We start from the raw sequence: 16,762 nt of genomic DNA on the forward strand, positions 1-16,762 counted from the left end.
AGTCTAGGAGGAGATGACTTTGAGCAGTGGTGTTTTTTTAGAACTGTTCCGTTTACATCTCCTAATTTATTATAATATTAAGCCTAAGACGCATCTTTCATGAAGTTCACCTCAACAAACAAGCTGAGATGGGGACAGGGCCTAAGTGCCCCATATCCTCATACACCTCTCCTGAGCTGCATTCAGAATGTCTAACACATGGGAAGCCCGACCCATAGTCATGACTGACGCCATACTTTGCTTACTGAAGTGATCATTCTGAAGTGAACTTTTCACCCAATTATTTTTTACGGCCTTTTTCTCTCTCAGTTTCGAGACATTCGTTGCTTAACTTCTGCCACGAGTTGGAGCAAACTTTGGAAGTTAATTACCAAGGTTGTAGTGGGGTCGTATGTATGTGTAATTTTTCTCAGTCATTTCAAATTGGTGTTAAAGTTTTGTTTTCACTTCTAAGTTGAAGTGAAGGGTCTATAGAACAATTTGAGTCCGAGTGTCAAACACACAGATAACAAAATAGCCTCTAGGGGGCGCTGCAAAATATTTAAACTGCTACAATTTTTGACTAGTTTAACCAAATATAACATATGAGGTATGTATGGATTCAGGATTAAAATGAGGAACTGGTGAGCTAAGCATTTGGTTACCAGATTAAAAACACACTTTATAATAAACACACTTTTAGCCCATGGACAGCAAAATTGTGGTTTTTTTAGATAAAGGGTGGAAATGCCCTCAAAGTTGCAATGAAACATCATTTTTAAAGTTAATGTAAATAAAGCCTGGGTAATCACTCAACTCGATTTAAGATCGTTGTTCAGAATATCCCTGAAGCACAAAGATACCTAGGATACCCATACACAAATATGGCTGCATAAAGCCGATGTGATATTAAGCACCCAACTTCGAGTTTATGAATTTGAATCATGAGTACCAACTTTTTTCAATCAAGCCATAATTTTATTCACAAAAGAAATCACAAAAGAACTTTATATCTGGAAGAAAGTAAATCAATAATAATAATAATAATAATAATAATAAAATAATAATATATGAGGAACAAAGAGGCTAACACAGAAGACCATAGGGCTAACATTTATTCCAATACTCCACTCTACAATAACTATGACAGATAACAGATAAGATAACAGTCAAGCTTGAAAATTTGACAGGCATCAAAGACTCAACACTCGCTTGGTTTAGATCATACCTTCCTAACCGTCAACAAATTTACAGGTCCATAATAAACCATCTACTCAGATTATGGTAAAATATGGAGTGCCTCAAGGCTCAGTACTGGGGCCCCTGTTGTTTAGCAGATGATGCATAACTATACCTCTCCATAAAACCTGATGAATTAACTCCGTTAGCCAAACTTGACACATGTATAAGAGATATAAAGACATGGATGACAAATAATTTCCTGCTCAGATAAAACAGAAGTCATGGTTTTAGGTTCTAAAAAGATGAGGGATATCCTATCCACATCACAGGCTACATATAGTGATCTTCCACTGACCTCATCCACAAGTGTCAAAAACCTAGGAGTTATAATTGACCAGGACCTAGCACTAAATAATCACAAACAGATCACCAAAACTTAATTTTACCATTTAAGGAACATTTCAAAGATAAGGAAGTCCTTATCCTTACCATATGCCGAGAAATTAATCCATGCTTTTGTCACCTCAAGGATAGACTATTGCAATGCTATTACGCTGGCTGTAATGTTACCTGTCTAAAGAGCTTACAGCTTATACAAAATGCAGCTGCTCACTCACATACAAAATATGAACATATTTCCCCTATCCTAGCATCTTTACACTGGCTACCTGTTAAAAGTCATTGACTTCAAAATATTACTTATATCTCTTGGTTGGTTACCTGCATTGAAAGAGGATACCTCATGAAGACGCTCTTTTGTCTGCTTCTGACAGAAGAAGCACTTATCTATGATTTGCAGCAGCTGCTGCTGAACAAGTGTACAAAGTCCCTCTAGATGGACTTGATGCAGTTGCAGGTGTTGCTGCAGGTTCAGAAGATGGTCTACCACGTCTTTTCTGAGTCCTGCCTGGTTCACATGATTTCTAGTAGCAAATCTTAGCATGCTGCAGATGCTCACTGTTACAGGTGGATTTGTTGCAGTTCCTGTGCCAAACTGCTTTGTTCTGTTGTAAAATAAATGCACTGTAACAATGTAATCATTGGCTGATCCGTGATCACCATCTCCATACTCTCTCATGGATAAATACAAGAAATTTGGCATATGTCTCTAGTGATGGGTCATTCACCAGTCCACACATATCTGCCACTGGATACATAGCCCAAAATCTGTTTCTTTTAGAATATGTGTACCATTACCTGACTAACAGAAATACACACCTCAGAATATAACCTAACTAGACTGTGCCACCATTAACTATGAAAATGTGCTTGCTCAAATGTAAAAGGCTAGAAGGTCACTAATATCACCAACCATGAAGCACAGAGCACTAATTGCTTCAGGTTATTTGATATTCTAAATTCTATCACTGCCAGCTATCAACAGCCAACTGTCACTGGTAGTGTCTCTCTTTCTCTTTCACTCTCTTACACACACACACACACACACACACACACACAAACACACACACACTCACCTGTCTGTTTGTCTATCTGATCCTTTTACCCTTTCTTTTCTTCACACTTACATAGGCTACGGAAGGCCTTACAGACTTCAGCTGGTACTATGTAAAAGTCTATTAAACTTGATTTAACAGAGATCTCTGCACTTTGTGCTCTGAATGGGCGTAGACAAGAACTGGCAGAGCAGGCTAGGCCTACACTCAAGCACACTAATAGGCATGAATTGATAGTATTGATATTGAAGTATTATTTTTTTAAGTGGACAATTTCGAGAATTTTAGGCACAATTTCTTGTTAAAGAGATCAATCATCAGCCTAAAAATGTTTTATAATGTTGTATTGTTTATGTGGTCCACTTTTGCCTGAAGAAGACCCAGTAGGGTCGAAACATTGCCTGTTGTGCATTAAATAATCATAAGCAGTGTTGCGGACATTATAATTTTTCCACTTTTGCACACTACCTTGTAGAATATCTTTGCTTTTTGGCACCAAACCCTATGCTATAATACCAGCAATGTGAGGTTAATGGACAAATCAAAGTTCCTTGGATTTACACCCTTAAAAAAAGCACAATTTTGCTGTCCATGGGCTAGAAGTGTGTTTATTTTAAAGTGTGTTTTAAATCTGGTAACCAAATGCTTAGCACACCAGTTTATCCTTTTAATTCTGAATCCATACATACCTCATATGTTAAAATTGGATAATCTAATGAAAAGTTGTAGCAGTTTATATATTTTACGGCGCCCCCCAGAGGCCATTTTTTATCTGTGTGTTTGACACTCGGACTCAAATTGTTCTATAGACCCTAAACTTCAACTTGTAAGTGAAAACCAAACTTTAACACCAATTTGAAATGACTGAGCCTTAAAAAAAAACCACTATTGTAGCCATCTTGCCAGTTCTTAGCAAGTCTACTGATGGCCTGATTAGCTAATGTGAGTTAACTGTTCGCTTTGGTCTTTTTACGGTCTCGGTAGAGCGAACTTGGTCTGTATTTTATCTTAAACTTCTTTTAATTTTCTCAGCATGTTGAGACAGATGTACCTGGAATGTAGGCACAGTGAGAAAGGAGAATGACACTGACGATGCATTGTTTGCCTGAGCAGAGAACATGCAGAGGCAGGATTGACTGGAAGTCCCTCCTGTGAGTTTTGTGCTGTAACGATGCCGAGGATAACTAAACGAGTTTTGTGCGGTAACGATGCCGAGGATAACTAAACGAGTTTTGTGCTGTAACGATGCCGAGGATAACTAAACGAGTTTTCTGCTGTAATGATGCCAAGGATAACTAAACGTGAGGCAGAAGTGGAGCTACTCGCAGGGTTCAGCATACTCGCGGGGTTCAGCATACTTGCAGGGGTTTCTGCATACTCGCAGGGTTTAGCATACTCGTAGGGTTTTCTCCATACTCGCAGGGTTTTCTGCATACTCACAGGGTTCAGCATACTCGCAGGGTTTAGCATACTTGCAGGGTTCAGCATACTTGCAGGGTTCAGCATACTCGCAGGGTTTTCTGCATACTCGCAGGGTTCAGCATACTTGCAGGGTTCTGCATACTCGCAGGGTTCAGCATACTTGCAGGGTTCAGCATACTTGCAGGGTTCGGCGTACTCCATCATACTCCATCAACACTGCGCCACTGCTTCAGAGGTACCAGGCCAAGCTGCTCACTCAGATGCTCACCATCTGCCCTTGACGACAATATTGTCTGTAGTCCCACACGAGGAAATTCCCCTTTTGCAAAGGGAGACAAACTCTCTCTTACAAAATGCTGCTATTCAGGTAGTCCCCTGTGGGACAGAGAATGCAGGTCAAGAGAGGGTGAAGACCATCAGGTCTTGTGTTGTTCAGGTTAGGTTAGAGGATGACTTCTCTTGTTTGCCAGAGGTTTTTGGGCATGATGGTGTCGTGGGTTTTTATGTGGTTTCATGAAAAGATATTCTGTAGTTTTACCAAAAGATGTTCTGTACATTGGGAACACTGTCTGAGGGTGATGTGGTAAACAGCAGGGATAAGTTTAGCCAAAGGTATGCAGTAAGACAATTACAGACCTATACAGAGCATAGAGGCCTAGGGAGAATGGTCATCCTCAGCGGCTGTTCAGCAGAATCAGAGGTCATTAGAAGGAAAATACCTAGGCACATACTGTATGTACTTCCTAATGTGGTAAAAGACGACACAGGAGATATTTTCTATTCTGAGTTCACACAAACAAGTGACGACATGAGAAGGTATAAGAACTATGTACAGAAAGTCAGAAGCAGCTGGCTTCATGAACCTATGCTCTGTATTGGATTAAAGCTACACCATCTGCAGTATCCTGTTGCTTTGTCACAATTCTTACCTTTCCATACCTTACTATGCACAGAGAATCACAGGCTCAGTCCCTGCCTCAGTCATTGCAAGCACCTCTGATTTATTAATCACCACTATAGATAGATAGATAGATAAAAACGTTATTGTCCACTGAATGTACATACACTGGAAATTTATCTTTGGCACTCTGGCGACATAAAAACACACAGCAACAGACAATATAAGTTAAATTGTAGTTACATAAATAGTTAAAATATATAAATGAATAAATACTAGTGCAGTTCTGTGGATACTGTTTTTAGAATTGATTTAGATTAAGTGTTAGTATAATTTGTATTTTTGTCATTTGTATTTTAGTATATTTTTATATATTGTATTAAGTGTTAGTATAATTTATATTTTAGTATATTTAGCATATTCTTTATCTTCTACTGTCCTTACTGCTTAGTTGTGTTTTTATATTATATACTTTAATTACTCTTTCTGCTGTTAAAGAATGTGTTTGTGTTGTATGTATGCTGCTGCTGAGACCTTGAATTTCCCCTGGGGATCAATAAAGTAAGTATCTATCTATCTATCTATCTATCTATCTATCTAATCTAATTCTTCTGAGTTTGAATCAGTTAATTATAATTTGACACCACAATGGCATCTGTGGCAGTCATTACCACAGGGGCTGTTGCTCATGCAGCCATTTCAAATACAGTATTTGTCTCTAGAAAAGGTCCCCCCAATTTGTTAGCGCAGGGGACACTATGGGCTCCACTACGGGATGGGGAGTTGTCTGCAATGGGACACACTGTGAACGGGCGCTAGTATCCAGGACAAGCTACTTCAAAAATCTTTCCCAAATCTTGTTAGAGTTGTTTGGTGTAAGGAGGCCATAAGCTGTATCTATGAGCAGCCTCCACACATAAAGGCTTTTCTTTGGCAGGTGGGAGGGTGGAGTGCAAGTGCTATTGCATCGGGACCTGTTTGGCCTGTAGGTGAACTGGAGTGAGTCTAAAGGTGTCGGGCTGGGCTGGAAGGATGTAATATGAGCTTTGCTTATCCACTCAAAGCACTTAATAACGAGGTGAGTGCAAGCGGGTGACAGCCATTTAGGTTTCTCTGGGACTGGGATGGCTGTGCTCTTATTGAAGCTTGTGAGTATTATGGCTCCTACACACAGTTGCGTTCCGTCAACGCATGCCAGTGGGTGTTCCCGACAGTAGCTATGCAAATTACTTGAAGTATAACCGTAATTTGATTGGTTGGTGCCGTCCGTCGATTGACTTGATTGGCTGGTGCAGTCTGTCGGTGCAGCAACAGCTGAACTTCTCAACGCGAGTGAAGGGAGAAACGCAACGCAACGGACCCACAATTCAGTTTGACAACGGATGACGTGAGCCCATGTAAAGTGAATGGGATGCGTCTCCAGCACTGCAACGCACGCAACTGTGTGTAGGAGCCGTTACTGACAGAAGCGAGGAAAGGTGAAAACTGTCAGTGGAGACCTCTGCCGCTTCAAAGGCACATCAATCATGGCACCTGGTAGTTGATCCACTGCATCATAACTAATATCTTAAAGGAGAATTCCGGTGTGATTCCAAAAATAATTCTGTGGAAATGCATGGATTCCAGTTTCTTCCAGTAGCAGAAACTGGAATCCATGCATTTCCACGGAATTATTTTTTGGAATCTGTTCCCTTATTACAGTGTTTTTCAACCTTTTTTGTGCCATGGCACACTTTTGACACTTAAAATGTCCCACGGCACACTAACATCCTGTGTGAAGAAAAAATAAACATACCATAGCCTAAAATTTCAAATAATACACAGATATGGCCTTATTATGGCTTCTATGCAAGACCTGCTCAATAAAACAAGCGCCCTCTGTTCCATTTGTAGGTGACTATATCTAATTTAATTGTTGTTATAAACTGGATATGTGATGATTCTGTGAATACTGGATATGGGGCCCCCCGTACAATGCCTGCATACCACAAATAGTGCAATCATACAATCAATGAGAGCATGTGGTTATAAATTATTTGATGCAACAGTTGCTTTTCTGGACCAGTGAGTGACATTTGGGTAATTTTCTGCGGCACACCTGATGATCTCTCACGGCACACTAGTGTGCCCCGGCACAGTGGTTGAAAAACACTGCCTTATTATACCTGTTCATTCATACTCGTCGCTCGACTTATCGTGACTAAATTCAAGATGGCTGCAAACGCTAAACTCCATGAAGATACTGTCTGTATAAATCGTTTTGTAAGTACACTACCAGTGCTTTTTCAAATTTCTCAATGTCTCGTTTTAAATGTCAAGGCCCTCGGAAGTCTACCAATGAAGTATGGAGCTACTTTGAGCCTTGTAAATGGTGTAAAACAGTGATTTATTTGCATGATGCCCGAGGCACCCCCTTTGAAAACCTGTTGGTACCATCGGCTAACTAGCGCCAGATTTTGGAGTGCAGGGGACAAGCCAAGATGAGCTATGAGACATACGTTCACACTCGGTATCATGTTTCAACACACTTTAGGTCAATATCACACCGGAATTCTCCTTAAAAATGGGGATATTTTTTTAGAAGCACAACGTGCATCCCTGATTGGGGGCGGGGGGAAGTATGTGTAGGGCAGGGCCTAGGCCCAGGTTTTTAACACTGACACTAATCAGATTCACCACAGATGCTCATGATTAGGACCGGGTGAACACCGCCACCCGAAGACTGGATGTGTCCTTTATTCAGAGGATGACTGGTGCCCTCTGGCCAGCCCATGGTATCTTTGGGAGCAGCCCATGAGATACACACATCTTTACATAGAGGAAAACTTTAACAGACTAAGAGGAAAAAGTCAGAATGATTTACATTATGCATGACTCATTGATCTATGAGGTTTTGGTGTTTTATGTTCATGTCTAAAGGTACTGTTACACATAATTTAGAAAAAGCTACTGATATATAATCATTAAGTGTGTGTAAACATACAATGGGCTGTTGTAACTTCTTGTTAAAGTGCATTTGGTGCATTTCAATGCATTTCCAGGACTCTTGAGATTTCCTTTAATTGTTCAACCTCTGTCAAATGTTGATGTTTATTTAAGATATATTTTATTTAATTAGTCTGTATAGATTGTAAATCATATACAGCAATGGCTTTGACCAATCAGTCCAGTGAAGGCTCTGCCCTGGTGCATCAGCAGATGTTTAAGGTGGAACTGAATGAGGGGCCGCTGTCTAAACTTGTTGTGGCCATTCTCATGTCCCTGCTTTTCATCTGCATCAACAGTATCATGTTTCACACTCTCATGAGTAAGCCTGTGTTTAGAGAGCTGCCTCGCTATATCCTGTTTGCCCACATGCTCTGCAATGACACGGTTCTGATGCTGCTTGTCTCCGTGCTCTACGTCTTATCTTTAAATTTGCAGAAGATTCCTAAGGCTGTTTGTTCACTGATCGTTCTCATGTCGGCGACCATGGTTCGCATTTCTGCTGTAAACCTGGGTGTGATGTCGCTTGAACGCTATGTGGCTATTTGTTTCCCTTTACGCCACAGTGAGATGGCAACACAGAAAATGACAGTTGTTTCAATTGCTGTAATGTGGATATTATGTTGCATAAGTCCTGCGATAGGTATTTTATATGCACTGGTACAGAGTCCGCATCTTTTAAAGACTCAATGTTCTGCACTCAGCAGGTGTTTTTTATGGCACCATGGCAAGTTACTCTCTTTCAAGGGCTCAATGGGTTTTTCTTTGTGGCTGTGACAGCCATTATCTTCTTCACATATATCAGTGTTATAGTGGCAGCTCGATCTGCCTCAGCAGAAAAAGACTCGACTAAGAAAGCTCAGAGTCAGTCCTACTGCACCTTGGTCAGTTAGTACTTTGTCTAAACAGTTTGTTGTATGGAACTATAGAGAAAGCCTTGGCTATGACCAGCAGCAGTCGTCTGTTCATGGACCTGCGCTACCTGAATTATCTCTTTGTTCTCATTCTGCCTCGGTGCCTGAGCCCCCTGATCTACGGCCTGAGAGACGATGCTGTTCGGCCCTTATTCCTCTACTATGTCAGGTGTGGAACCCAAAAGGTCAAGCCCTCTGTAACCGCACACTAGGAGACTGTTTCAATAAAATAGAGTATATCCTTCTATTAGCAGATGGACTTATGATATAGTAGTATAGTATAGTATATATACTCTTTTCATCCCGTGAGGGAAATTTGGTCTCTGCATTTATCCCAATTTGTGAACTAGTGAAACACACTCAGCACACAGTGAACACACAGTGAGGTGAAGCACACACTAATCCCGACGCAGTGAGCTGCCTGCTACAGCAGCGCTCGGGGAGCAGTGAGGGGTTAGGTTCCTTGCTCAAGGGCACTACAGCCGTTCCTACTGGTCGGGCTTCGAACCGGCAACCCTCCGGTTACAAGTCCGAAGTGCTAACCAGTAGGCCACGGCTGCCCCAATGATATAATAGAAACAGACACAGGAGAGGTGTTAAACTCCTCTGTATATATATGATATCCCATAGGGGCCAATCAACAACCAAGTCTATCTAACATTATACAACATGGCGCAGGATACAACAACATTGGCTGGCGGCAGTCACAAAGCGCCGCGTGTTGTACCTAGTCTCCGTAACGGCCCTCCTTCACTGTACCACATGCGCTGCCAGTAGCCTGGATGCCCAACCAAATAACCAACGCATCACTGAGAGCCTTTCACTGGGGCTACCAAGCAGGCACCTTCCATCATCTGTGTTTAGTTGAATTAAGGCCTGCAACACCTCCAGAAGGCTCAACAGTAGTGTCTGGCATCCCAATATGATCCCATAAAACAGATCATGGCCCAGGGACAGAGCAGGCTGTTTTGGACAAGTGCATGATCATGTTTTTGTTTTGTTTATGCATACTTATTCAGCCTACAGTATACTCTTGCCTTATATTACACCTGAGTGGTGATCTATATATATACAGTATATACACACACTCACACACAATAAGATGTAGTTCTATGTGAAATGTAGTGTTATTTGATGATATAGGTTCCATATTATTATTATTTTTTAGATTGAGCTTTATTTCATGATATCAGCATCATGAAATACATATTGAATATTGTGTGATCATTCACATCAGTGGTGATCCTAGACTTTGATTGACCCTCCACACACACACACACATAGAAAGTGATGGCTTATGTCATAAGTTCCTATTTCATATTTTGGAATTCATATACTTTATATATTTTGTTAATAAATGTATAGTATTTTATGATCTGCATTTAATTACTAATAACTAAACATATTTACATCATACTGATATTTAAATTATTATGATACACTTAATTTCATCACATTAGTGGTGTATAGGCTATGTCTAATTGAGTGCCTGTCACTTTCAGAAGAATGTGAACGAAATTAGCTTTCAGTCTCACGGTTTTAGGTAAATGGATAAAGTTGCGCATAGTGAAAGGATGTGGATTCAATTCATCATGTTTTCTATGTCATTAGATGAAGAGTATTGAAACGTACCATAGTTTATCTTTTTTAATATGCATTGTGCAGATACATTCACAAATAGCCAACATAAACAGAATATAGAAACAGGAAAATGTCTCAGATTTTTTGTTTGTTGTGACTACAAGATACTAACTTAAGGTAGCCTAAATAACAGTCAGTGGCTAAAGTATAATTCATGTGCACGATTCATATTCAACAATGGGAAAACCCATTTTCGGAGTGTTTCGTTATATCATTGTTCAAATACGCAAAATAAAATTGAGCGCACATCGTAACCTTGTGCTATTCTTAAAGGAACCATATGTAAGAAATGTATTTCAATTAATCATAAAATGGTATAAATTATATGTCACTAGACATTAAGAAATCATGTTCATTTCAAATACTTATATCACTGACAACAGTAGTCCGGCCAGGATATTGTCATTTAAAAAGTGAAGTTGCAGCCCTCAACTGATGTTGATGTTGTGTTTTGTCATGTTGTGTTGTGTTTTGGCCTGATGCGCGACCCTCCACCTATCTACTAATCACAAAGTCAGTAGTGTTTCGGCATCCGGGTTGGCAACCTCGAGTCAGGGGGGAGGGGGAGGGGATGCACCGCTCTACAGTAATTTGAAAGTTATTGCAGTACCAGTTTTGGCCACAATCTTACATATGGTTCCTTTAACTTTGAAAATGAAAGTTGAACAAGGAAGTATATCATTGGTCAGTGACGTTACTGGTTTTCATAGTTTTAACCACAAAGCCTGTCTCTTAGGCCTAGGCCAGTGATTCTTAAACTAGGGGTCGCCAAAAACTTCCGTGGGGTCGTGGTTTAGGTTTTAGGTTTAGTTTATTAGGTGAAACAAAGGAAAATAATATTGGCCTTTTCTGCCTTTTTCTTATTTACACGCAGTTAAGAGAAGAGAGAGAAATGTTTTCGTCTTTCAACGAGACCTGGTTCAGTCTATGGGCTACTGGTCCGCTGATAGAAACAATGTAACTATCTGCTCCCACTATGCAAACTCAAACTCTGCTTAAAAAATTAAGCTCCTCCGTGAGCCTCCGTCTACTCCTCCGTGATCCTCAGATGGGACAAGTCTAAGCCGGTGAGACTAAAAAAGAACAAACGGCGCGTCGGCTTTATCAGAAAGAATTTCTGGAATATGCATTCACTTGCCAAGTTAAAGATAACCTCGACCACCCACAATGTGTGATTTGCGGCGATGTTTTGGCGAATGAGAGCTTAAAACCTGTCAAAATGAAACGACATCTCAAAATACATGTGGGCTCAGCACCGTGGAGGAAAATCTCCTTGTCGCCGTATGCAGCATTCCTCCTAGAATTAACTTGCTATGTTCACGGAAGCATGCCCACCCTTCCCATTGAAATGGTTAAAGATAGTAAACCAGAAAAGGCAAATAAAAAAATATTGTTATTGTTATCGCCATAAATATAATTAATGTAACGGTGTAGGCCTAATGCTGCATGTGTGTGTGCGTGCTTGTGTGTGTGCGTATTTTACCAATTTTGCCAGGCCCATTGTGTAAATAAGTGCAGTTGAAATTATTGCATAGACAGTCAATAAAAAAAAACTAGTGCAAAGTCAGGCCAATAAGGGCTGTGTGTGCTGGGTGGGTGCCACAGTGTTGGTGGTCAGGAGAGGTCTTCACTGATGGCATTCATCTTCATGTGTCATGTTAATGGGTATTGTTTTTCCATCTGAGTCCCACTGTTCTATCCCGAACATGCACGCATTCATGCACTGCTCTTAAGGGCCCACGTTAATTTCCCTCTGATTTGAACAGGTGACTGCACGGAGACATTTGGCTCTTAAGAGGGTTTTCTACGCCTGATTCATCTTACGATCATTTGGTTTTTCCGACTGTTTCCCTAACATGCTCGTCTTGAAGCATGAACGCCACATGCACTGCTCTTAAGACGCTCTTAAGGGAGCTGTCCACGCAATAGTTCTGAAATATCCTCTGATTTGACGGTGATGTCAGGTGACTGCACGCCACAGCTATAGGCCTACCATTTAAACTTTGGATCTACACATTAATTCACATCAATACGAAAATAGAAACACTTTGACATCTGCATGTAAGCATCCCAAGTAGGTTATATACCGCACAAAGACAGAAATAATTGTAATTATTTTAAGATTAGATTGTTGCACCATGCAATAATTTTTCGCGGTGCCACTTAAGAACAAGTTTGAAGAGAAGAAAGAAGTCGAGTAAGAAAGAGAGGAAATGTGTAGGCTTAGATTTTGATGCAGTAGGCTACAGACTAAACCACATGTTGCTTTCTCTGCTTTTTACCTCATAGGCCTAATAAAATATTCACTTAGCTAAGATAATGTCTAATGTTATAACTATTCTGGCAATGTCTCGTTTCATAACTTGATTGCATTTTTGTCCGCTTTTCATCACATTATTATGACCATTAAATGTAGGCTATTTTGCACGCTAAAATCTGATTCATCACAGGTAAACACAATAAAGAATGGGAACGTAAATTGGATTATGTATTCCTCTGTATGTCCTGTTGGTGACCTCAGTGAGAAGTACTGTTAAGATGCTCTTAGCCGGTAACGAGTACTCTGGAGCACTCGTAGATCTACGAGTGTTTTCACGATGCTCTTAAGCTACGATGGTTTCGGGAAACAGTCGGCAAATCTTAAGACGTTCGTAAGAGGGACTTTACGACGCTCTTAGGCTTAAGATGCTTTCGGAGAAGTGGGCCCTGATCTGATATGGCGGCAGCCTACACTTGTTTAATCGTGATTGTTTGGTTTTCTCGGTTCTTGTTCATAAATAAAAGAAATGACTTTGCTTTCTAGTTTTTGCTTGATTTAGTTGTTAACATTTGAGGGGGGTATTTGAGTAGGGACTTAGAATGGGTTTGGGGAAAGTGGGGTCGCCAGACCTCGCCATACTTTTTTGTGGGGTCGCCAGACAAAAAGTTTAAAGGACAATTCCGGCGCAAAATGAACCTAGGGTACATGTGTTATTAACCCCTAGGTTCATTTTGCGCCGGAATTGTCCTTTAAGAACCACTGGCCTAGGCCTACTAAATTGTTTAGTTAACACCTTGTCATTTTGCGTTTGTCCAACCGTTCACCTCAGTGAACCTTGCGCCCCATGTCATGGCAACATTTCTGGAAAGGTATTGGCTTGATGGAATTCATTCTGGACTCTCTATCCAACCACATAAAGACCTCGGGATACTTCGGTTTGGCTTTAGGGACCCTCTACCCACTACCACGTAAGTGTAATGTTGTTTGGAACTGTAGAAGAGGTATAAAAATAGCGTTCTGTAGCGGCGAAATAATATGCCCTTCTCACTTCCACGCTTAACGAAGTTTTGACTAAAAAACGGTAAAATCAAACTTTCTCAAAACACATCCGAATGACATGATTTTGATGTCAACTCAACGTATGTACTCCCAATCATCCGTAAATTGATCTAAAGTGCATTTTACTCCGGATAGTTCCTTTAAGTCAACATTTTAACTCAATGTTGGTGCGGCGGTTGTAGCACCCACCCATGACAGAACTAGATTATCAGGGTCTGGATTTTCCAGGCTAAGTTTGGACAGGATTAGAGCTTTACAAGTTCAGATAAAGGCAAAAAATCATTATAGGCCACTCCCCAAATGTTAATTGACACTTAAAAACTTAAAACCGGGCGAAAAATCAAATGTCAGAAAGAGCCAATCTGTTATACTTGGTCTGTAGATGATATGTACTGAATTCTGTAGGAATCGGAACAACGGTGTAGGAGGAGATACAGTGCATCTTATCCTGGCTGACTGAAAAGAAGTTATCGATCCTGTATACACTATATCCTGAGTATGACCAAATCCGGGATAAGCCTTATAACAGATAGGCCTATCTTGATATTCATGTAAATGTAACCTGCGTTGTGTTGAACCTGTGCGATTCAGCCCTGCACACGCCCGGACTCGAACCCGCGAACAACAGCACCTCTGATCGGGAGGTGAGCGTGCTAACAATTGAGCCAATAGCCCAGGCTACTGGCTTGCATGCCAGCAGCACTCTTGAGGCGTCGGGGAGTGAGGTTTACCAACGTTCCACAGCTAAGCTAGCTGGCATCCGTTACATAAACACAATATGCTGAGTATGACCAAAGCTGGGTTAATCCTCATAACTGGGATACAGGTGGGCATGTAAACACAATATGATTACAAAGATCTCTGGGATGCAGGCTGGAAGACCAACTCCGCCAGCATCACACCTTGGATAAAAGTGACTGAGCAAAGAAGGACTCACCAGGTGGGTTGGGTTGGATGATGTCTGGTACTGTAATCTCTCTCAGGGTTGTGGGAACAATTGTCAATATCAGCATTATAAATGTGGGCACTTTTGATTTCTTGTATGATGTTTTCACCACAGTTTTACAGTGTTTAATTTGGTGGCTTTTGGCATTTCACATTAAGCCACATTTGTCAGTTGGAATTCTGTGGTGCCTCATTGTATGAAAAGTTATGCATAATACTGTTTAAGATCTTTCTGTAGTAGCACGGATCATCTAGGTATTTGAATTTAGCTGTTCGTTTTCTCATTTGGTGGCTTTTTAATATTCCACTTTGTTCATTTTCAGTCTGCAATTTGTTCTATTGTTGTATCAAAAATTGTGCATAATGCGTGACAATTTGATATCCCTCAGGGGACTACTGTGTTAGGTAGTAGAACATTTTCGTACAAAGTAAGCGAGATTAACAAAAATCATTGAGAACAAATATATTGTTAATTACAAAAGACACCACTGCAATGTTATCCCATTATGTCTATTTAATATAGAGCTTATGTCTATTTAAGATAGAGCTTGTTTTAACTAATTACATTTCCAGGACTCCTTTCCTTTAATTGGTTGTCCAACCTCAATGTCAAATATTTATAGGTATTTAAGATATATTTTGCAGTGTTTCCCATACATTGACTAATTTGTGGCAGCCCACCACAATATCAACATTGACCACCACACAATGATTTTCCAGGTTGTACTTAATTGTGCTTAAATCTGGTTAGCATCATAACCACACTGCACTAATTTGTTAAAAACTGTTGCATTCAAGTTAATTCTGCAAACTTACCACCACAAATATAATTCAATTCTGTGGGAAACACTGTTTTGTTTAATTAGTCTGCATAGATTGTCAGTGATATACAGCCATGGCTTCGACCAATCAATCAAGTGAAGGCTCTGCCGTGGTACATCAGCAGATGTTTAAGGTGGAACTGAATAGATAAAATAAATTTAAAGAGATAAAAAAAATTGTTACATTTTGTTTCTTTTTGACAGTAGAATCCACATTTGAAAGCCTGGTCATGTTAGGCTACCAGTTGTAGTTGCCAGTTTATTCGTGTGGTTACTTTGCCTAGCTTAGACTTTGCATAATGAAAAACCTTTGTATGTCCTTTTTCTTCTTTGGTGGCATAGCTGATCTACAACGCACAAAAAGGGGCAAAATGTATATGCTGAAGGGCAAAGGAAATATTAAAATGTTTTACACTGGCCTTTTTGGGTTAAGTATTGAAAGACAGCCCTGATACTAGCGCCTCCGACACACCCGCTCGCTTCATAAAGTGAAGAAGGCCTATGCTATGTTCCACTCGATCTCAGTTACAGTTTAAATTTCTGTCAGTGTAAAGTTCATCTTTTATTTCGGAACATCACTTAAAGGTAGGCCTACACTATGCAGGTTTATGTATTTTTGGCTACTGTAGAGTCGCAATATAGTTATATTTTAGTCTGCTGTTGCAAATAGCAAACTTCTTGTGACTTGTTCCCCATGGTCTGTACACAATGAAAATGTTTTTGTTGTGGAGGTGAAAGATTAACACCACCTCAGTACAACTGCTTACACTTAGAGGGGGGTGGGTATTGATATGGGCTATGTGTGTGTGTGTTGCAAGATGTATATCAAGAAAATGTCTGCTTATTTTACTAATGAGTTTGTTTTAAAATGTTTTTTTTTTGTTCTTAGGTCAAATGTGAAATATGAATTACAGTAAGTGGTAACTTCTAGTTCTAACAGTGGATTGTGAGTTTCCTTTTCCACTGCGCTTGCGTGGTAGCATAACTTGACTGGTAGCCCAGTTTGACAGAACACCGGCCGTGTGTGACGGCCTTAAATATATTGTTTTTGCCCTTCATTTGCTCACGGCACTTCAGCCTGGGCTGTGCGGTCGCAGCCCCTCACTCAGTAGTCCCCCAAATATTAACAAAGTAGCACGCACAGAAACTGTTCAAAAGTCGCAGCCAAGTCTATATTTGCAGTAATTTAGGGGAGTAAATGT

The 16,762-nt window shown here is 40.3% G+C and overlaps 1 pseudogene; it reads left to right on the forward strand.

Moving 5' to 3' along the window:
• Nucleotides 1-8,082: 8,082 nt before the first annotated feature.
• LOC125285251 lies at nucleotides 8,083-9,046 on the forward strand (annotated as a pseudogene).
• Nucleotides 9,047-16,762: the final 7,716 nt, after the last annotated feature.

This window comes from Alosa alosa, chromosome 2 (genome assembly GCF_017589495.1).
Source record: "Alosa alosa isolate M-15738 ecotype Scorff River chromosome 2, AALO_Geno_1.1, whole genome shotgun sequence".
In the NCBI taxonomy this organism is placed as follows: Eukaryota; Metazoa; Chordata; class Actinopteri; order Clupeiformes; family Clupeidae; genus Alosa; species Alosa alosa.